Source organism: Vicugna pacos, unplaced genomic scaffold, assembly GCF_048564905.1.
Source record: "Vicugna pacos unplaced genomic scaffold, VicPac4 scaffold_19, whole genome shotgun sequence".
NCBI lineage: Eukaryota > Metazoa > Chordata > Mammalia > Artiodactyla > Camelidae > Vicugna > Vicugna pacos.
The window spans coordinates 43263823-43286518 of NW_027328740.1; the positions used below are offsets into that span (position 1 = coordinate 43263823).

General features: G+C 46.3%; 1 long non-coding RNA gene across 1 annotated transcript in view; it reads right to left on the reverse strand.

Annotated features, from left to right (window-relative positions):
- Window positions 1–9352: 9352 nt before the first annotated feature.
- LOC140693297 (uncharacterized) overlaps window positions 9353–22696 on the reverse strand; it is a 31276-nt gene continuing 17932 nt past the window's right edge. Inside the window, exons 4-6 of the long non-coding RNA XR_012069018.1 lie at window positions 12895–12954; window positions 10923–10995; window positions 9353–9546 (exon numbers count right to left, since the gene is read on the reverse strand). This is a non-coding gene — a long non-coding RNA (uncharacterized lncRNA). The remainder of the gene's footprint in view (window positions 9547–10922; window positions 10996–12894; window positions 12955–22696) is intronic.

A 22696-nucleotide genomic window follows, 5' to 3' on the forward strand; every position in this document is an offset into this window, starting at 1 on the left:
GCACAGGTGTTCCAGGTTGGGGAAGTAGTTTAAAAACCTCCACTACCCACAGAGTTGCACTCGCTAATACTTGGCTTTAGAGCCCATCCCCCACCATCGCTTACTGCTTGGCCTAGGAAAACACTTAGGGAAGTCAAGCTAAGGGATTCTATTAAAACCCAGGTGCTGCTGTCTGTTGGAGGAACCTCCCCACACTCAGAACCCCAGAACACTTCTTCCTGTGTGTGCTGGACGTGGGGAAACATAGCACATGCATTTTTCAGGGGTCACAGTAATTCCCAAGTTGTGGGTTGTAGTTTAAACATCTCCACTACCCATGGAGAGGCACACGATTATACTTAGTTTTAGATCCCAAATCCCACTTTCAAACACACACTGGCCTAGGCAAACCATCAGGGAAGACAAGCAAAGGGATTCTACTAAAACCAAGACGCTGATGTCAGTTGGAGGAACTACCCCACCCTCAGGATACTGGAACCCAACCTTGTGTGGTGGGGAGTTTTGAAGCCCCACTCCACGCAGATGAATGGGTGCTCAGGTGTTTTCTTTTATGGAGAATTCATCTAAATACTTCCTCAGTCCATCCGGGACACTCGCTACTATTTGGCGTCAATGCCCAACCCCCAGGTTTCTCTCAGAGTCAGTCCTAGGGAAACACTCAGGGATTACAAGCTAAGGGATTCTATTAGAACCCAGCCGCTTCTGTCACCTGAAATTGCCAGCCCACACTCAGGATAGCAGAAAACTTCTTCATGTGTGTTCTGGTGGTGGGGTTACAGAGTCCACGCTTTTTTAAAGGAGCACAGGTATTCCCATGTTGTGGGTTTTTGGTTAATAACTTCCAAATCCCATGGAGAAGCACTCGCTAATACTTGGATTTAGAGCCCAACCCAACCATTTCCCACCACTCCGTACCAGGCAACCAAAGAGTGTAGACAAGTTAAACGATTTTATAAGATCCAAGGCCCTGCTCTCAGTTGGAGGAGGCTGCCCACTCTCAGGATAACTGTGCAAGTGTTCGTGTGTGTGCTGGAGGTGTGGAAACAGACTCCACGGATCTTTATGGGGGCACAGGTGTTCCCAGGTTAGGTATGTAGTTTAAACACCTCCACAAACCATAGAGAGGTCATCGCAAATACTTGGTTTCGGAGCCCATCCCACACTGTCCCCCGCACTCCCGCCTAGGCTTTCCATCAGGGAAGACAAGCAAAGGGATTCAATTAGAACCCAGGCGCTGCTGTCAGTTGGAGGAACTTCCATGCACTCAGAATTCCAGAACACATTCTTAGGTGTGGGAGAGATGTGCAGCCTCACTCCACCCAGAAGAATGGAGGAAAAGTTGTTCCGTTTAGGGAGAAGTCCTCTAAGTACTTCCTCAGTGGATCCGGGGGCACTTCCTTCTACTTGGCGTCCAAGCCCAACCCCCAGCTTTCCCTCATGGCCTGGCCTAATGGAACACTCAGGGAACAGAAGCTAAGGGATACTAATAGAACCCAGGTGCTGCTGTCAGTTTGAGGAACATCCCTACAATCAGAATACCAGAACACTTCTTCGCGTGTGTGCTGGATGTAATGAAACAGTCAAAGCATCTTTCAGGGGGCACATTTATTCCATGGTTGTGGGTTGTAGGTTAAAAACCCACATCCCATGGATAGGCTCTTGCTAATACTTGGTTTAGAGCCCAACCCCCACTTTCCCCCACTCTCCAGCCTAGGCATGTCATCAGGGAAGGATAGCTAAGGGATTCTATTAGAACCCAGACGCTGCTGTCATTTGGAGGAGCCTCCCCACAATCAGGATACCTGAGCACGTCTCCGTGTGTGTGCTGCAGGTGGGGAAACAGATTCCACGCATCTTTATGGGGCACAGGTGTTCCAAGGTTGGGGAAGTAGTTTAAAACCCTCCACTACCCACAGAGATGCACTCGCTTATACTTGGCTTTAGAGCCCATCCCCCACCATCGCTTACTGCTAGGCCTAGGAAAACACTTAGGGAAGTCAAGCTAAGGGATTCTATTAAAACCCAGGTGCTGCTGTCTTTTGGAGGAACCTCCCCACACTCAGAACCCCAGAACACTTCTTCCTGTGTGTGCTGGACGTGGGGAAACATAGCACACGCATTTTTCAGGGGTCACAGTAATTCCCAAGTTGTGGGTTGTAGTTTAAACATCTCCACTACCCATGGAGAGGCACACGCTAATACTTAGTTTTAGATCCCAAATCCCACTGTCAACCACACACTGGCCTAGGCAAACCATCAGGGAAGACAAGCAAATGGATTCTATTAAATCCAGGACGCTGATGTCAGTTGGAGGAACTACCCCACCCTCAGGATACTGGAACCCAACCTTGTGTGGTGGGGAGATTTGAAGCCCCACTCCACGCAGATGAATGGGTGCTCAGGTGTTTCCCTTTATGGAGAATTCATCTAAATACTTCCTCAGTCCATCGGGGGCACTGGCTACTATTTGGCCTCAAAGCCCAACCCCCAGGTTTCTCTCAGATTCAGTCCTTGGGAAACACTCAGGGATTACAAACTAATGGATTCTATTAGAACCCAGCCACTTCTGTCCCCTGAAATTGCCAGCCCACACTCAGGATAGCAGAAAACTTCTTCATGTGTGTTCTGGTGGTGGGGATACAGAGTCCATGCTTTTTTCAAGGAGCACAGGTATTCCCATGTTGTGGGGTTTTGGTTAATAACCTCCAAATCCCATGGAGAAGCACACTCTAATACTTGGATTTAGAGCCCAACCCACCCTTTTCCCAGCACTCCGTATCAGGCAACCAAACAGGGTAGACAAGTTAAGCGATTTTATAAGAACCAAGGCCCTGCTCTCAGTTGGAGGAGGCTGCCCACTCTCAGGATAACTGTGCAAGTGTTCGTGTGTGTGCTCGAGGTGTGGAAACCGACTCCACGGATCTTTATGGGGGCACAGGTGTTCCCAGGTTAGGGATGTAGTTTAAACAACTCCACAAACCATAGAGATGTCATCGGAAATACTTGGTTTCGGAGCCCAAACCACACTTTCCCCCGCACTCCCGCCTAGGCTTTCCATCAGGGAAGACAAGCAAAGGGATTCAATTAGAACCCAGGCGCTGCTCTCAGTTGGAAAAACTTCCCCACCCTCAGGATATTGGAACCCCGTCTTGTGAGGGAGAATGTGTGGAGCCCCACTCAACGGATATGAATGGTGGCACAGATGTTCCCAGTTAGGGTGAGGTCCTCTAAGTACTTCCTCATTGCATCGGGGAGCACTCGATGCTACTTGGCCACCAAGCCGAAACCCCAGCTTTCCCTCAAAGCCCGGCCTCGGAAACACTCAGGGAATACAAGCTAAGGGATTCTATTAGAACCCAGGTGCTGCTGTCTGTTGGAGGAGCCTCCCCACTCTCTGGATAACTGAACACGACATATTTTCTGTGCTGGAGGTGTGTTAAATTGTCCAAGCATCTTTATGAGGGCACAGGTGTTCCCAGTTTGGGTATGTAGTTTAAATAGCTCCACTGCCCATAGAGAGGCACTCGCTAACACTTGGACTTAGAGCACAACCCCAACATTCGCTAACCCTGCGGCCTAGGAAAACACACAGGGAAATCAACCTAAGAGATACAGTTAGATCCCTGGTCTTGGTGTCATTTGGAGGAGCCTCAACAAAATCAGGACACCAGAACACTTCTTCGTGTGTTTACAGAAGACAGGGAAACAAATCCCACAAATCTTTAGCGGGATACAGGTATTCCCAGGATGAGGGTTGTAGGTTAAACACCTCCACTTCGCATGGAGAGGCTCTCGCTAGTACTTGGATTTAGAGCCCACAGTCCACTTTTCCTCGCACTTCGGTCTAGGCAAACCATCAGGGAAGAAAAGCTAAGGGATTCTATTAAATCCCAGGGCCTGCTCTCAGTTGGAGGGGCCTCCAAAAATTATGATACTTGAACACGTCTTCGTGTGTGTGCTGGAGGTGGGGAAACAGAGTCCACGCATCTTTATGTGGGCACAGGTGTTCCCAGGTTGGGGAAATACTTTAAACACCTCCACTGCCAAAAGATAGGAACTCGCTAATACTTGGTTTTAGAGCACAACCGCCAACTTCGCTCACAACCCGGCCAAGGAAAATACTCAGGGAAGTCAATCTAATGGATCCAATTAGATCCCAGGTGCTACTGTCAGTTGCAGGAGCCTCCCCACACTCAGGATACCAGAAAACTTCGTGTGTGTGCTGGAGGTGGGGAAACAAAGCACACGCATTTTTCAGGGGGCACAGTAATTCCCAGGTTGTGGGTTGTAGGTTAAACATCTCCACTTCCCATGGAGAGGCACACGCTGATACTTGGATTTAGAGCCAAAATCCCACTTTCAACCATACTCTGGCCTAGGCAAACCATCAGGGAAGACAAGCAAAGAGATTCTATTAAAACCAAGAAGCTGATGTCACTTGGAGTTACTACCCCACCCTCAGGATTCTGGAACCCAACCTTGTGTGGTGGGGAGGTGTGGAGCCCCACTCCACGCAGATGAATGGGTGCTCAGGTGTTTCCCTTTAGGGAGAATTCCTCTAAGAACTTCCGCAGGACATCGGGGGGTACACGCTGCTACTTGGCCTCCAAGCCCAACCCCCAGCTTTCCCTCATGGCCCGGCCTAAGGAAACACTCAGGGAACACAAGCTCAGGGATTCTAATAGAACCCAGGTGCTGCTGTCATTGGAGTAGCCTCCCCATGCTCAGGATTCCAGAAAACTTCTTCGTGTGTGTGCTGTTGGTGGAGAAACAGAGTCCACGCATATTTCAGGGGGCACAGGTAGTCCCTTGTTGGGGGTTGTTGGTTAAACGCCTCCAATTCCCATGGAGAGGCACTCACTAATACTTGGATTTAGAGCCCAAATCCCACTTTGAACCGCACTCCAGCTTATGCAATCCATCAGGGAAGAGAAGCTTAAGGATTCTACTAGAACACTGGCACTGTTGTCAGTTGGAGGAACTTTCCCACACTCAGGATTCCGGAAGCCAGGCTTGTGGGAGGAGGGGTTGTGTGTATACCCACCCCACGTAGTTTGATGTGGGCACAGGTGTTCCCCTTTAGGGAGAATTCATCTAAATACTTCCTCAGTCCATCGGGGGGCACTCGCTACTATTTGGCCTCAAAGCCCAATCCCCAGCTTTCCCTCAGAGCCAGGCCTCCGGAAACACTCAGGGACTACAAGCTAAGGGATTCTATTAGAACCCAGGCGCTGCTGTCACATGAAAGTGCCGGCCCACACTCAGGATACCTGAGCACGTCTTCGTGTGTGTGTTGGAAGTGGGGAAACAGAGTCCATGCATCTTTATGGGGGCACAGTTGTTCCCAGGTAGATGATGTAGTTTAAACACCTTCACTGCCCATAGAGAGGCACTGGCTATTACTTGGATTTAGAGACCAACCCCCACCTTCGCTCAAAGCCCAGCCTAGGAGAACACTCAAGGAAGTCAAGCTAAGGAATTCTATTAAATCCCTGGTGCTGCTGTTAGTTGGAGGAGCCTCCCCACACTCAGGAAAGCAGAACACTTCTTCGCACGTGTGCTGGAGGTGTGGAAACAGAGTCCACGCATTTTCCTTGGGGCACAGATATTCCTAGGTTAGAGGATGTAGGTTAAACACCTCCACATCCCATGGATAGGCACTCGCTAATTCTTCGCTTTAGAGCCCAGCCTCCAATTTCCCCCGCACTCCTGGCAGGGCAAGCCATCAGGGAAGACAAGCTAAGGGATTGTATTGAACCCAGGTGCTGCTGTCACTTGGAGGAACTTCCCAACACTCAGGACTCCGGAGACAGTCTTGTGTGTGGGGGAGGTGTGCAGCTCCAATCCACGCAGACGAATGGTGACACAGGTGTTCCCCGGTAGGGGTGTTCCCTAAATACTATCTCAGTCAAACTGTTGGCACAAGCTGCTACTTGGCCTCCAAGCCGAAACCCCAGATTTCGCTCGCAGCCCGGCCTAGGGAAACACTCAGGGAATACAAGCTGAGTTATTCTATTAGAACGAAGGCGCTGCTGTCAGTTGGAGGAACATCCACACACTCAGGATTGCGGAGTCCAGCCTTGTGTGTGGGGGAGTTGTGGAGACCCAGTTCACGCAGATGAATGGGGGCACAAGTGTTCCACTTTAGGAATAAATCCTCTAAGATCTTCCTCAGTAAATCGGGGGCACTCGTTGCTACTTGGACTTCAAGCCCAACCCCCACTTTCCCCCACTCTCCAGCCTAGGCATGCCATCACGGAAGACAAGCTAAGGGATTCTATTAGAACCCAGGCGCTGCTGTCAGTTGGAGAAGTCTCCCCACACTCAGGATACCTGAACAATTCTTTGTGTGTGTGATGGTGTTGGGGATACATAGTCCATGCAACTTTATGGGGGCACAGGTGTTCCCAAGGAGGGAATGTACTTTACAAACCTCCACTGCCCATAGAGAGTCACTGGCTATTACTTGGCTTTAGAGCCCAACCCCCACCTTCGCTCCCAGCCTGTCCTTGGAAAACACTCAGGGAAGTCAACCTAAGGGATCCTATTAGATCCCAGATGCTGCTGTCAGTGGGAGATGCCTCCCCACACTCAGGATACCAGAACACTTCTTCATGTGTGTGCTGGAAGTGGGGAAACAGAGTCCACGCATCTTTAAAGGAGCACAGGTATTCCCAGATTGTGGGCTTTTGGTTAATAACCTCCACTTCCCATGGAGAAGCACTCGCTAATACTTGGTTTTAGAGCCCAACCCCAACCTCCTCCCGCACACCGTATCAGGCAACCAAACAGGGAAGACAAGGTAAGCGATTTTATTAGAACCCAGGCCCTGCTGTCAGTTGGAGGAGGCTGCCCACTGTCAGGATAACTGTGCAACTGTTCGTGTGTGTGCTGGAGGTCTGGAAACAGACTCCACGGATCTTTATGGGGACACAGGTGTTTCCAGGTTAGGGATGTAGTTTAAACACCTCCACTAAACATAGGGAGGTACTCGCAAATACTTGGTTTTGGAGCCCAAATCACACTTTCCCCCGCACTCCCGCCTAGGCATACCATCAGGGAGGACAAGCAAAGGGATTCAGTTAGAACCCAGGCGCTGCTGTCAGTTGGAGGAACTTCCCTGCACTCAGGATTCCGGAACCCATTCTTGTGTGTGTGGGGGAGTTGTGCAGCCCCACTCCACCCAGATGAATGGGTACAAAGTTGTTCCCTTTAGGGAGAAGTCCTCTAAGTACTTCCTCAATCAATCAGGGGGGATTCACTGCTACTTGACCTCGAAGCCCATCCTCCAGCTGTCCCTCACATCCCGGATCAGGGAATCACTCATATTACAAGCTAAAGGATTCTATTATAACCCAGGCGCTGCTGTCAGTTGGAGGAGGCTGCCAACTCTCAGGATAACTGTGCAAGTGTTAATGTGTGTGCTGGAGGTATTGAAACAGACTCCACGGATTTTTATGGGGGCACAGGTGTTCCCAGGTTAGGGATGTATTTAAAACACCTCCACTAACCACAGAGAGGTACTCGCAAATACTTGGTTTTGAAGCCCAAACCACATGTTCCCCTGCACTCCCGCCTAGGAATACCATCAGGGAAGACAAGCAAAGGGATTCAATTAGATCCCAGGCTCTGATGTCAGTTGCAGGATCTTCCCTGCACTCAGGATTCCAGAACACATTCTTCTGTGTGTGGGAGTTGTACAGCCCCACTTCACCCAGATGAACGGCGGCAAATGTGTTCCCTTATGGGAGAAGTCCTCTAAGTACTTCCTCAATTGATCAGTTGGCACCCACTGCTACTTGGACTCGAAGCACAACCCCACGAATTCCGTCACATCCCGGACCACGGAAACACTCTTATTACAAACTAAGGGATTCTATTAGAACCCAGGCGGTGCTGTCATTTGGAGGAACCTCCCCACAATTAGGATGCCTGAACACGTCTCCGTGTGTGTGCTGGAGGTGGGGAAACATATTCCACAAATCTTTATGGTGGCACAGGTGCACCAAGATTGGAGAAGCAGTTTGAAACACTCCACTGCCCACAGAGATGCACGCGCTAATGCTTGTCAAACCCTAACCCGAACCCGAACCCTAACCTGAACACTAACCCTAACCCTAAACCTAACCGAAAACCGAACCCGAACCCTAACCGTAACCCTAACCCGAAGCCTAAACCGTAACCTAAACACTAACCCTAGCCCTATCCCGAACCTGAACACTAACCATAACCCTAACCCTAAAACTAAACCATAACCGAAACACTTAAACTAACCCAAAAACTATCACAAACTCCTAAACCTAACCGTAAACCTAACACTAATTCTAACACTAAACCCTAACCCAAACCCTAATCCTAACCCTAAAGTTAAACACTAAGCCTAACCCCAACCCTAACTCTAACCCTAACTCAAATTCCGATTTGGAGTCAATGGATTCCTAGTCTGTGATATAGACTTGCAAGTTTTCCAACAGGATGAATGAATGCCATATTCTACCCTTCGTCAAAGAGGAATGGCATAAGACTATAACAAAATGTAGCTCTGTAAAAGTGTACTAAGAGCAAAAGAGACAGAATGTAAAGTGCACATTGGGGTTGGTTTCATTTCTAGGAATTTCAGCCCCCATGAAACCAATGGATCCATGTCCTGAGAGTGCGGGTGTTTCAGCAGAAATCAGGCGACGCATATGTATTCCGGGTGTACGGATATTATAGGAACATAAGTCTCCTTTAGTGGGTCTCTGTGTACTGTGAACTGTTAGAAAGTTGAAAGACGTGTGAAACCATCAACTGAAAATGGACACACTTCCCTCCGTTGGTACTGTGCATACAGATCTGAAGAAAAGGAAAGAGGGAAGAACAAAGGCACATGGGACACTAGTGTGTAGAATCACATTTAGCTAAGGAACCTCTCGTCGGATGCAGCCCCTCCCCCAACACTGACAAGATGCGGCAGCCATTGGGGATGGCAGTTACCGGTTGGATTCCAGGTGGAATGTTGGTGTGTAACGCGAGGCTTGTTGTGGCCGGTGGATCCTAGGTAACCGGGCAGAGTTCAGTGGGTGGATCAGTGTGATGGAGGGGCTGCCGCCCTCTGTGGAGCTTGGCTTAGGTGTTTGGTCCGGGAAGCTGTGTAAGTTCGAGATACTGCTGCTGCCCAAAGACCTGAGTTCACGGGTCAGTTTCCAGAAGCTGAAAGGGCAGACAGTGAAAGATCTGCCTGTCATCAGCTTACTGGTGAGACTCCGAGGTAATTTCAGACTTGCCCAGTCCTGTTGAAGTCGACTTTATGGGAGACACGAAGAGAAGCTGGCCGAAAAGCTGGCTGCACGGATTGAGGAGAGATGCGAACACATGGATGAGAGATGTTCTGCTACAAAGGAGAATACTGGCCTGGAGACAGCTGTAGAGTATACCAGGCTCAAAAGACATTCATGAGACATATTGAACCTCGCTGATACTGGCAGAAACATACGGAGTGCCAACGTGGACTTGAGGAAGTTCCTCAATTCCCTGCTCCAAGAACGGGTCCAAGATCCCTGACGTCTAAAAGAGAAGAGATGGCAGAGGTGATCAAAATGCTCATGTTCTTGGAAGAGTTCTTGAGAATCCACACGTCCCAAGGGGCATTTCCAAGCCATTCAGACCAAAGTGCACCAAGCCCAGGTAAGCCTTTTCCCTGGTATGCGCCAAGCTATCAAGTAAAGCTCTTCCCTCACCTCCACTCAGGCATCCATTTTGAAGGATCAGTACCTGAGCTGCAATGAAGCCAGTACAAGAAGGGCATGCCCCTCCTCGAATCAGAGTTCCCCCAGCTTCACACTCTGTGAACAACAGTGAACTCTTTAAAGTTCAAATAGTCTCGACTGAAATAGATAGGAATTGAATACTTAGCTCACACCTAGAAACGATGGACTTCCGCTAGATTCAGCAAATGCTGGGTTTGTGTCTTCTCTGGGGTGAAGGGAGTGTGGTAAGTGAGGGGAATCTTTGACTGAACTTGAATATGTATCAGGCCTCAGTCTTTCAAGACAGTATAGGTAAATACTATAAGTCAGATAGTGAACTGAACTGTAAAAGTCGCCAATGACATTAAAGACACAGCTTATGTGGACCGTCTTTCACTTGAGTCAAGCCCCCGGGGGCACTATATCATGGGGGTGCAGACTCGGCTGCGTTAAATTGCTTTACCCAACATGATCGGATGATTAAGCGTTCTCATCACTGATAGAAGAACACCTGGTTCTCAATAGCCTAGCATAGTTGCAGCACGGTTCTCAAAGCTATAATGCCTCTAGGTGCTTTTGGATTCAAGCCTAAATGTATATATTTGGTTTGTTTTCTCTTGTATTTTCCTAGAGAGGGATGTTACCCCTTGAAATGCCAACATTGGCCAGTAGGTGTCATTGGGAGTAAAGGGCACCATATGCACAAGTGAATCCAAGGTTGGGGGTTATTTCATGTTTCCAATAGATATTTCATGGTTCCTGTTGGTTTCGGAGGCTTCAACAGGAAAGAGTTGACATGACCCCTTTAGCAGTTTGGACTGCTACTTTGCATTCTATCTGTCTATGTTTTCCTTAGAGCTGACAAAATGTTACCGAAATTGACAAGTCTGGCTTCTAGGTCGATTTAGTATGTTTCAGAAACTAACTTCATTTTCGTATAACTCCCAAAACCTGTAAATCCATTCTATTAAACTTTTTAAAGACTGCAAATGAGATATCAACACAATGTCAAAACTGTAGTGTTCGGACAATCCCTCCCTCCACGGCTGTATAGAAACAAAGAGCTAAACAAAAATCACATATCTGGGAAGTGTATCTGGAAAGTGTTGATTCATCGATGCCCAGTTGGCAGAGAAGCAGTGCAAACTGCGCTCACTCGCTCCCATGTACACAGCAATGGAAACATCCACTCACCCAGCCCTTGGCACAGGACACTTGCCGAAGAGAGGTCTGTTACTTCCAAAGACAGGATGAGGCCTCAGAACACCTGGAAGCAGGAGAAGGCAAAGCAGGGAATGGAAACCAGTGCAGGGTCTGGCCCCTGGTGATGGAGCAGCAAAGTTGAAACTCTGTTGAACTTGGACGCACACTCTCAAGCAGACAGGAGACATGGGATTGAAGGTGATGCGCTGAGTGTTAGAAGAGTGCACAGCAGATGCTTGGCTGACAGAACTCAAAGAAACCAGCGCAAAATATCCCCACACTTGATTCTGAGACCAAGATCTGAGCTTCCAAATTTGAGGTAGCAGAGTCAGCGGTCAGGGAGGGATAGGGCTACGGATGATGGCACACGCTGAGTCTCAGGGATCTGGAGTGCGTTGTGGGATGTGGTGGGTCCTATCAAGAGAGCAAACCGACCTGTGAGCCCAATGAGAAAGCAACCACACTGGCGCGCGAGGTTGAGATTATCGATATGTCCCATGGCCACACCCAGTGCATCTGCAAGACCAGGGAACAATTTGGCATTTTGCCAATAGAGCACGTGTGGGGCTGAATCAGAGATATCGTGCATTTGGTCTGAAGGATCCAGGGGGCCTTGGTTTTGATATCAGAATGAAAAGCCTTAGGATCTGCTACATTCATAACCTGGGCTGGGATTATGGTTTGGTTTGAGGCACAGGATGCACAACAGCTCTGTGGTTGTCTTCGTGCACCTGTGCCACAAGAATGAGAGGACAAGGAAGAGTGGTCCAAGTCCACAGCATGAGAAGTTGAAGCATTTCCTTCAGCATTATCTCCAGAATGAAGCTGCTACATTTTGGATGGCACGGTACGGCACCGAGGACACCAAGGTCGGTCTGCGGGATCATTCCAGCAGGCCCTGATGTGTGACATCCATGGATGTGCTTCCACTGGTGTTTCAGTAGACAGAGAAGCTCTGGGAAGCACTGGTTTCATTGGGACATTCCCGTGGCACTGCAAAGCACAAGCGCACTCTCAGTTTGCTGTTTAGGAAACACTCCAAAGTGACATAGAGAAGAATGCAGAGCTGAGAACTTTTTGAAGCTTCATTTCCACAAGAGAAAGTGTCCTGCGCACGTTCAGAATTGTGAGATAAGCGTAATCAAAATGAGGTTATGCTAATCGAAATAGTACGGGTTGTTCATCACAGCAAAGGCAACACCAGCAATTGGAGATATACCAGACAACACACACAGGAACAGGACATGGCATCAGTGTCTAGGAGAAATTGTCCTCACAGTAATCCCATGGAATTGCATAGAGCCAAGGGTCTAAACTTTTCACTTAACAAAGCCCTTGAAGTCTACATTAGATGCCTGATATTACTTGACCAGTTGAAATGTAGAAGTACAGTAAAAGAAACAGGAAGTACCATTTTCAGTTCCATAGGGATTGAAGGCCCAAAAGATAAGCTTTCAAACAACTAGACTGCAAAATGCTACCAGGGCTAGTATTGAAAACGGAGATGAGGGAAACACTGAAGCACAACCGTGTCTCAGAATCACAAAATCAGAATACCAGAAATGTGGAAGATAAAGTCTAAAGACGAGCCAAATTATATCAGAAATCTCAATGGATGGGATAATATCAGGGTTAAATTCAGTCCTAAGTTGACTAGATAATGCAGAGGGACACGTGAATGAATGTGAATACAGGGGAACAGAAATCCCTAAGTCAGAAGCAGACATAGATAAGCAAGTTGAATACAATGAAAACATTGCTGTTGAGTCCTGGGTTAAGTAAAGCATGTAAGACTAGGATTCATAAGAGTCCCAGATGGAAAAGCAAGAGGTAAAAAAAAAAATTCTGAAAAGATATCTGTAGATAAATTTGACTGAACCTTCCTGAAAACCAAGATAGAATCATGTATATGAATTCAGGAAGTACACAGCATCCAACGGAATTGAAATCCCAATAGACTTACCAGCAGCCAGATGATTCTAATCAACAAAGTTCATGAGCATCCATGTGATTTAAAATGCACCTGGAGGAAAAAAAATGAAAAAAATGCACTTTGAGGAAAGCAACATAATCACAAGGGAACCTCCAGAGCGCTTTCAGCTTGTATCTCAGCAGTAATATTTCAGGAAAGGGAGAAGTGCCAGGATTTAGACCATATCCTGAATGGGAAAATGCTGCCATCTAGGGTAGCCTATGCCACATGACCGCCATTTTTAATAACGGCAAAGCTAGAGAATTCCACAGACCGGCACATCTTAAAAGAATTCAGCAGTTCAAAACTTATCCTAAAAGAATGATTGAGAATTCTTTGCTGATTAGAAAAGCAGCAAGATGAAATGGAAAGAAGAAGACTATTATTGGAAATGCAAGAGGAGCATGAGTTGCAGAGAATAAACAAGAAGAAAGCAAGAGGACATCAAAACCCTATATATGGGAGAGTGAAGCAGGAAATCATAGATGATTGTAAGCACTATCTTAAGTGAATCTGCTTATATGACTCTCTTAAGTGAACGGAGTGATGCATGGCCTAATGTGTTTGCAAAACAAACAAGAAGCAAACAAACAAACAATCAAACAAACAAACAAGCACCAAAAGGGCACGGTTGGCTGACATAAAACAATGGAACCACGAATATTCTCAAGAAAGTACTCAAGGTGATGTCAAGAATCATTCAGCACTCATCGACCCAATATCACAGCTTGCATGTACTCAACACACTTGTATTCAGAAAACAGATGCGTGCATTAATATTCATAAATATTGATTCATAAGAGCATATCGTGACCTAATTCAAATGCCTATTTGGAATAAAATGGATTTATAGTCCGTGATATAAATTTGCAAGTCTCCCAACAGATTGAATGTATGCCATATTATACCCTACGTAGAGAAGAAATGGCATAAGCCTATAACAAAGACAAGTAGCTCTGCAAAAGTGTTCTAAGGGCAAAAGAGACACACAGTAAATTGCACATTGGGATTGGTTTCATTTGTAGGAATTTCAGCCCCCATGAAATAAATGGATCCATGTCCTGAGAGTGCGGGTGTTTCAGCAGAAATCAGGCGACGCATATGTATTCCGGGTGTACGGATATTATAGGAACATAAGTCTCCTTTAGTGGGTCTCTGTGTACTGTGAACTGTTAGAAAGTTTATAGACGTGTGAAATCATCAACTATAATTGGACACACTTCCCTCCGTTTGTACTGTGCGTACAGATCTGAATAAAAGGAAAGAGGGAAGAGAAAAGCCCATGGGACGCTTGTGGATAGAATCACATTTACCTTTAGAACCTCTTGTCTCATACAGCCCCTCCCCCAACACTGACAAGTTGCAGCCACCTTTGGGGATGGCAGTTGCCGGTTTAATTCCAGGTGGAATGTTCGTTTGTTCCATGAGGTTTGTTGTGGCCTGTGGATCCATGGAAACTGGGCAGAGCCCTGTGTGTGGATCAGTGTGATGGATGGGCTGTCGCCCTCTTTGGAGCTTGGCTTAGGTCTCTTTTTTGGGAAGCTGTGTAAGTTCGAGATCCTGCTGCTGCCCAATGGCCTGTGTTCACGGGTCAGTTTCCAGAACCTTAAAGAGCAGACAGTGGAAGAAATGCGTGTCATCACCTCACTGGTTAGTCTCGGAGGTACTTTCAGATTTGCCCAATCATTTAGAATTTGACTTTATAGGAGACACGAAGAGAATCTGTCAGAAAAGCTGGCTGCATGGATTGAGGAGAGATGCGAACACATTGATGAGAGTTGTTCTGCTACAATGAAGAATACTGGCATGGAGACAGCTGTAGAGAATACCAAGCTTGGAAGACATTCATCGACATATTGAGCCTCGTTGATACTGTCAATTACATGTGGAATCTGAACGTGCACTTGAGGAAGTTACTGAATTCTCTGCTCCAAGTACGGGTCCAAGATTTCTTCCGTCCAAAACAGAAGAGAAGGTAGAAATGATAGAAGCTCTCATGTTCTTGGAAGATGTCTTGAAATTCCAAACTTCCCACGGGGCATTTATAAACCACTCAGACGACCAAGCACCAAGCCCTGGTAAGCCTTTTCCCAGGGTTGGGCCTTGCTCTGAAGCACTTGCTTTTCCCTCCCCTTCACTCAGTTATCCATTTCAGAGAATCAGCCCTTGAACTGCATTGAAGCCAGTAGGAGCACAGGAAGACCCTCCTAGATTCAGAGTTCCTCCACCTTCACATTTTGTGCACAACAGTGAACTCCTCCATGGTCAACTACTCTGGACTAAAATAGGTTGGTTTGAATTCTTAGTTCACACTGTGAAATGATTACCTTCCCCCAGATTCAGATCATGCTGGGGTTATATCTACTTTGGTGTGAAGGGTGTTTTGTAAGTGAGTGGATTCTTTGCCTGAATTTGAATATTTATTTATCCTCAGTTTTTCAAAACAGTATTTGTAACTATTATAATTCTGTTATTGAAATGAAGTGTAATTGTTGACATAGATATGTAGTGACACATTTTTTGTGGACCATCTTTTCCCTTCAGTCAAGTACCGGGTGCAGGATATAATGTGGTTGCCATATTTGTCGGGTTTAATTGTGTTTCTCAACATAATTGGACGATTAAACATACTCATCTTTCATAGAAGAGCACATGATTCTCAATAGCCTAGCAGAAGTGCAGCAGTGTTCTCATATCTATAATGTCTCTAAGTGCTATTGAAACCAAGCCTATATAAAAATACATTGTTTGGGTTTCTTTGTGCTTTCCTAAATAGTAATGTTGCCCCTTGAATCGCCAACATTGACCAGTATGTGCCATTATTAGGAAAGGGCACCACATGAACAATGGAAACCCATGGTTGTGGTTGTTAATGATTCTAAGATTTATTTCATTGTTTTTCTTAGTGTTGGAAGCACCAAGAGAAAAGTGTTGACCTGCCTCCTTCATGAATTTTGGCTGCTAACTAATATTTTCTGTGTATTTTTCTTATTTTGGTATTTCAAGCTGATACCTAAATATGGCAACTCTGTCTTGTAGTTAGATTTAGTCTATTTCTAAAACTATCTTTATTTTGATACACTTCCCATAGTATGTAATTCAATTCTGTTAACTATTTGAAAGTCTGCAATGGAGGTATGTACACATTGTCAGACTTGGAATCTTCGAACACATCCTTCCACCATTGATATAGAGAAAAATAGCTAAACAAGGATCAAGTGTCTGTGAGTTATGTCTAAATTGTGTTAATTTATCTATGCCAAACTGGCAGAGTACCAGTGCAAACTTCGCTCACTCTCTCGCATGTATACAGCAAATTAAACATCCATCTCCCGGCCCTTGGCTCAGGAAGCCTGCTGAATAATGGCCAAACATCTCTTACTTCAAAAGTCAGAAAGAATTCTCACATAACCGGGAAAGAGTAGAAGGCAAAGTAGAGAATGGAAATCAGTGCAGGACCTGACCTTTGGTGAAGGAGCAGTAAAGGGGAAACTGTGTTTTACTGGGATGCACTCTCTAAAGTGGACAGGTCATTTAAGATGGAAGACGATGCGCTGAGGGTTAAAAGAGTGCCTAGTGGACGTTTGATTGACATAACTGAAAGCAATAATCACAAAATTTCTCTGCAATTGATTCCCAGACCAAGACTGCATCTGCCAGTTTTGAGCTAGGAGTGCCTGTGGAATCTGTGTTAGGGGTGTGGCTGATGTCACAAATTTATTCCCAGGGGTTTGGAGATTGTTTTTGGCTGTGGTTGGTACTATCTAGAGAACAGATCTGCCTGGGTCCTCTCTTAATATTAAATCTGCTGGCATATGTGTTGTGGATTAGCTTAGTAACCCAGGGCCTTAGTCACAGCCTTTTCACATCCACAGTATAATTGCTCATTTTCTCCATAAAGGAGAAATGGTCTCAATCAGAGCCATCTTTATCTGGTTTCTAGAATCCAGGGCAATTTCGTGTTGAAATAAGTTTCTATAGCCAAAAGATCTGCAACTATCATAGGCAGGATTGAAATTTCTTATTGTCCAAAGCAGAGGTTTTTGAAATGCTCCATGCTTGCCTTTGAGTTCCCATGCCTTATTGACAAGAGTTCTTGGAGCAGAGATCTGCTGAAAAATAGGAGAATTTGAAGCTTTTCCATCAACCTTGCCTACCACATGCTAATGCAACTAAAGTTGTGGTGCTGACCCAGTACTACACTAAGGACCCGATTGTGGCACTGCAGGATTGTTTCAGCAGGTTCTAATGTGTGACATCATTAGATTTGTTTCCACTTTTGTTTTTGCTTGGAGAGAACCTGAGGGAACCCATTATAAAATTTTGACTTTTCCGTGGCAAGAGTAAGGACGAATGCACTTTCATGAGAGTGTATTGGAACCATTCCCTCTCCACATATCCAGCCTGCAGCCCAGAAACCATTTGGAAACCTCTATTCCAGCAAAAATTACTTGTCCCAGCACTGTCAGAGCTATGATAAACTTTTAACCAAAATGACACTCTGCTAACTTTACTAGAATAGGTTATATTCACCACAACAAAAACCACAGTAGCAATCATAGATATAACAGGCAACGGACACAGAAGGAATGCATGGCATCATTACATACCAAAAACAATCCTCACAGCATTAAAACTAAATGTGCACAGAAATGATTTCACTTACAAAAGCCGTTCAAGTCTATAATAGATAACTGATAATCCTTAACCCATAGCGATAGAGAGATATAATAAAGTTAAAAGAACTATTCCAAATTTTCAAAAGACAGGAGTCTCCTGAAAGAACATCCAATGTATTAGACCCCCAAAATTTACTAGAACATGACTTGAAAAGGGAGGACATAAAAACACTGAAGGAAATCTTGAGTCTATGAATACAAATGCAGGCTAGTATAAATGGAAAGAGAAACACTTTAGATGAGCCAAATATAATCAGAAAACTCAATGGTGAGAATAGCTAAGCTAAAGACAGTCCAAATCGGACTAGATAATGCACAGGAACAAATAAATGACTTAGAAAACAGGATAACCGCAATCACTCAGTCAGAACACGACATAGAAAAGCAAGTGAAAACCAATGCAAGCAATGCAACTGAAACCTGGGATAAGAGAAAACATACCAGTGTATGACTCATAGGGATCCCACATGGAAAAGAATAAAGACAAATGGTTTGAAAAGGTATTTGAAGAAATCAGACTGAAATTTTCTTAAACCAAAGATAGAACCGGCTATCTCAACACAGCAAGCACAGAGCGTCCAAGCATAATGAACCCCAGTAGGCCTACGACAATATATATTCTAATTTAAATGGCAAAAATTGATAATAAGGAAATGATTCTAAATGCACCAAAATAGAAACAAGTGCATTGCAAGAGAACTTTTTAATGTCTTCAGCTGATTTCTCAACAGATAGACTGGTAATTTTTTCTTCCCTCTTTCCTTTTGTGTTGATCTCTATTCCAAGAACTGATGAAAGGCAGAGTCCTTCAGTCTAAACAAGATGAGTTGGCAGAGATTCTAAAAGTGTTCAAGTTCTTGGAAGAGGTCATCAGAATCAACACATCTCAAGGGGCTTTTTCAGACAATACAAGAGACAATGCACTACGCGCTGTTTATCCTTTTCCCAGGAGTGGGCCAATGTATTAAGACTTGCTGTTCCTTCACACTCAACCAGCCATGCAGGTATACCCTCAGTCTGCTACTGCAGGAGAATTAGAGCCAGGTCCAATTTTACCAATACTGTAGGGAGAACCTGAACCTGCTACTGCAGGAGACACAGCACTGTGTCCCATTTCACCAATCTTTCAAGGAGACCCTAAGCCTACTCCTGCAGGAGACTCAGAGCCGAATCACATTCCACCAGCTTTGTAGGAAGACCATCATGCCTTCACTTGCAATGGATCCAGGAATGTGTCCAATTACACTAGCCTTGTAGGGAGACCTTGAGCCTGTTCCTGCAGGAGAAACAGATCTCTGTCATATTCCACCATCCCTCCAGGAAGATGCAGGGCCTCCTCCTGCAGGAGACTCAGGAATTGGTCCAATTTCACCAGTCCTGCAGGAAGACTCTGAGCCAATTCCTGCAGAAGACCCAGGAATGGGTCCCATTCCATCAATCATGCACTAAGACCTTGAATTGGGTCCAATTCCACTAGCCTTGCTGGGTGACCCACAAGCCTGATCCTGCAGGAAAATTAGAGATACGTCATATTCCAGAAGCCCTGCAGGAAGACTGAAAGCCTGCTTCTGCAGGAGACCCAGGAATAGGTCCAAATACACCAGCCTTGCTGGGAGAGCACAAACCTGATCCTGCAGGTGATACACAGTGAGGTACAATTCCAACAGCCCTGCAGGGATATCCTGAGGCCACTTTGGCATGAAACACATGACTGGGTCACATTCCAATACCCCAGAAGGGAGACCGTGAGCCTGCTACTCCAGGAAACCCAGAACTTCGTCCCATTCCACCAAACCTGCAGTCCAACACTAAGACTGCATCTGCAGAAAACACAGTGTGGGTCACATAACACCAGCCCTGTAGTGAGACTACAAACCTACTCCTGGGGGAGACCAAGCCATTCACAGAGAATATGAGCCAGCTCCTGCAGAAGAACAAGAGTTGTGTGACATTCTACCAGCTCTGCAGGTAATCCATAGGCTTGCTCCTGCAGGAGACAGACATCCCAGTCCAATTCCATCAGCCTCTCCAGGGAGAACCCCAGCCTCCTCCTGCAGGAGAGCCAGAACTAGATCCCATTCCACCAACCCTGCATGGAAACACTGAGCTTGCTCCTGCAGCATACCCACAGCCAAGTCATATTCCACAAACCCTGCAGGGAGACACTGAGCCTGCAGTTGTAAGAGACCTAGGACTGGGACCAATTCCAACAGCTCTCCAGGGAATCCCTCACCTGCTCCCATAGGAGACTAAGAGCCATCAGTTCTGGTGGGGTCCTTGAGCCTGCATCTGCCAAAGAACCACAGTGTGGAGTCATATTCCACCAGCCCTGCAAAGAGAACAGAACCTGCTACTGCAGGATACACAGGACTAGGTCCCATTCCACCAACCTTGCAGGGATACCCTGAGCCTTGGACCAAGGAATGGGACAAATTCTGCTAACCTTCTAGGGAGACCATGAGCTTCTCCTGCAAGAGAACCAGAGATGGGTCATATTACAGTATTCTTCCAGGAAGACCCAAGGCCTGCTCCTGCAGGAGATGCAAGAACAGGCCCAATTCCACCAGCCTGAAGGCAGAGTCCAAATCTGTTCTGGCAGGTGACCTAGAGAAGGGGCCCATTCCACCAGCCCTACAGGGAGACTCTGAGCCTACTACTACAGGAGACTCAGGAATGGGTCCCACTAAACCAACCCTGAAGGGAGACACAGAATCTACACTTGCAGGAACCACAGAGCCAGGACAAATTTCATCAGCCCTGTAGTGACCCCTGAGCTGGGTCCAATTACACTATCCTTGCAAGGAGACTCTGTGCCTACTCCTGAAGCAGAACCAGTGATGGGTCATGTTCCAACAGCCCTGTAGGAAGACCTGGAGCTACTTCTGCAGAAGACTCAAGACAGGGTCTGATTCCACCATCCCAGCAGTGAGAAAACTAGCCTGCTCCTGCAAGTGACCAAGGTCTGAGTCATATTCAACTAGCCATGCAGGAAGAACATAAGCCTGCTGTTGCAGGAAACTCAGAACCATGTGCCATTCCAGCAACACTGCAAGGAGACTCTGAGCCTGCCCCTGCAGGAAACAGAAACCCAGTCACATTCCACAAGCCCTGCAGGGATACCAGAGCCTGCACATGCAGGAGACCCAGGCCTGGGCCAATTCTACCAACCCTGTGGAAAGACCCTGAATCAGCTCTAGCATTAGACAAAGAGCCATGTCACATTCCACCAGCCCTACAGGTAATTTATCAGCCTGCAACCTACACCTTCAAAAGACCCAAGAATTGGACCAATTCCAATGGCACTGCAGGGAGACCATGAGCCATGTCCAATTCCACTAGCCCTGCAGGAAGGCCCCGAGCCTACTCCTGCAGGAGAACCTGAGATTGGTCATGTTGCAAGATGAGCCTGCTCCTGCAGGAGACCCAGCACTATGTCCCATCCACCAGCCCTGCAGGGAAACCCTGAGACTGTCCCTTCAGGAGAACCACAACAGAGTCACATTTCACTAGCAATGCAGGGAGACTTAGAGCCTACACCTTCAAGACACCCAAGAATTGGAACAACTCCAGCAGCACTGCAGGGACACCATTAGCCAGGTCCAATTCCTCTAGCCCTGCATGTAGACCCTGAGCATGCTCCTGTAGGAGACCCAGCACTGGGTCTCATTCCACAAGGCTTGCAGGGAGAAACTCTGCCTGTTTCTGCAAGAGACAAACAGCTGAGTCACATTTCACCAGCCCTGAAGGGAGACCCCAGTCCTGCACCTGCAAAGGACCTAAGACTGGAACAAAATCGACTAGCCCTGTAGGGGGACCCTGAGCCTGCTTCTGAAAGAGAATCAGAGATGGGTCATATTCCAACAACCCAGCAGGGACAGTCCAAGCCTGCTCCTGCAGGAGATATAGAGCAGGGTGAAATTGAAAAACCTTGCAGGGACACCCTGAATCTGCTGCTGCAGGAGAAAAATGATGGGGTCTCATTCCACAAGCCTTACAAGGATACCCTGAGCCTGGTCTTGCATGAGATCCTGATCTGGCTCCTGCAGGAGACCCAGGACTGGGTCCCATTCCAACAACCCTGCTGGGGAACCCGAGCCTGCACCTGCAAAACACACAGAACCGTGTCACATCCCACCAGCTCTGCAGACTGTAAGACTAGCCCTACAGGAGACCTAGAGCCAAGTTACATTACCAGTCCTGCAGGGAGACCCTGAGCCTGATCTTGTAGCTCCCCCTGAACCTACACACATACTTCTATGAGACCCAGAGCCATTTCAGGCATCACCACCCTTACGGGCTGAGATGTCTCTGCAACCACCAACACTGTCATCTAATTCTAAGAATCAACCCACTCCCAGACCCGAACTTTACTTCCCTTCTCCTGGCATCATTTTTGTTTGTTTTTTCTGTCATTTCCTTGTTTTCTTTCATGTCATTTAGAGTACCATCTATTTTTATGTTTTAAGTTTACCATAATAAAATTTAGATGTTTTTCCATTTTAAATTGTGCAATTCAGGAGCATTAAGTGCATTCACAATGTTGTGTAACCATCGTCACTGTCTAGTTTCAGACTGTTTCTTTCCTCAAAATAAAACCCCGTATCCAAAGCACACATTCTCTTTTATCCCTCCCCCAACCCCTGACAAGCCCTAATCCTCTTTCTCTCTGTGTGTCTTTCCCTACACTGGATGTTCCCTATCAATGAAATCATACAAAAGGTGGCTGTTTGTGTCTGCTCTCATATTTTAACAAGGGATTGGTGTTTTTTTTTTTACTTGAAGTAGCATTATGGTTATTTCAAAGGGAAATCCAGGTGGATTAAATATGAGATATACAAAATGAATATTTTTAGTAACTATGTGCATAATCTCGAGATAGGCACTGCTATTCTATGTGTGAAACCAGAGCCAGGAGGGAGATGCTTAGCTCTTCCTGTGGCAAAACATAACCTAACAAAATAAAAAAATAATAATAATCAAAATCCATGAAAGACAAACCATAACATGGAAAAATCATTTTTCATAACCTAAAGTCAGAGAAAGGTTTCACATCCCTGTGGTCCAAAAATATATTGAAACACTGTGTTCTAAACAGAAACAGAACAAACACATGC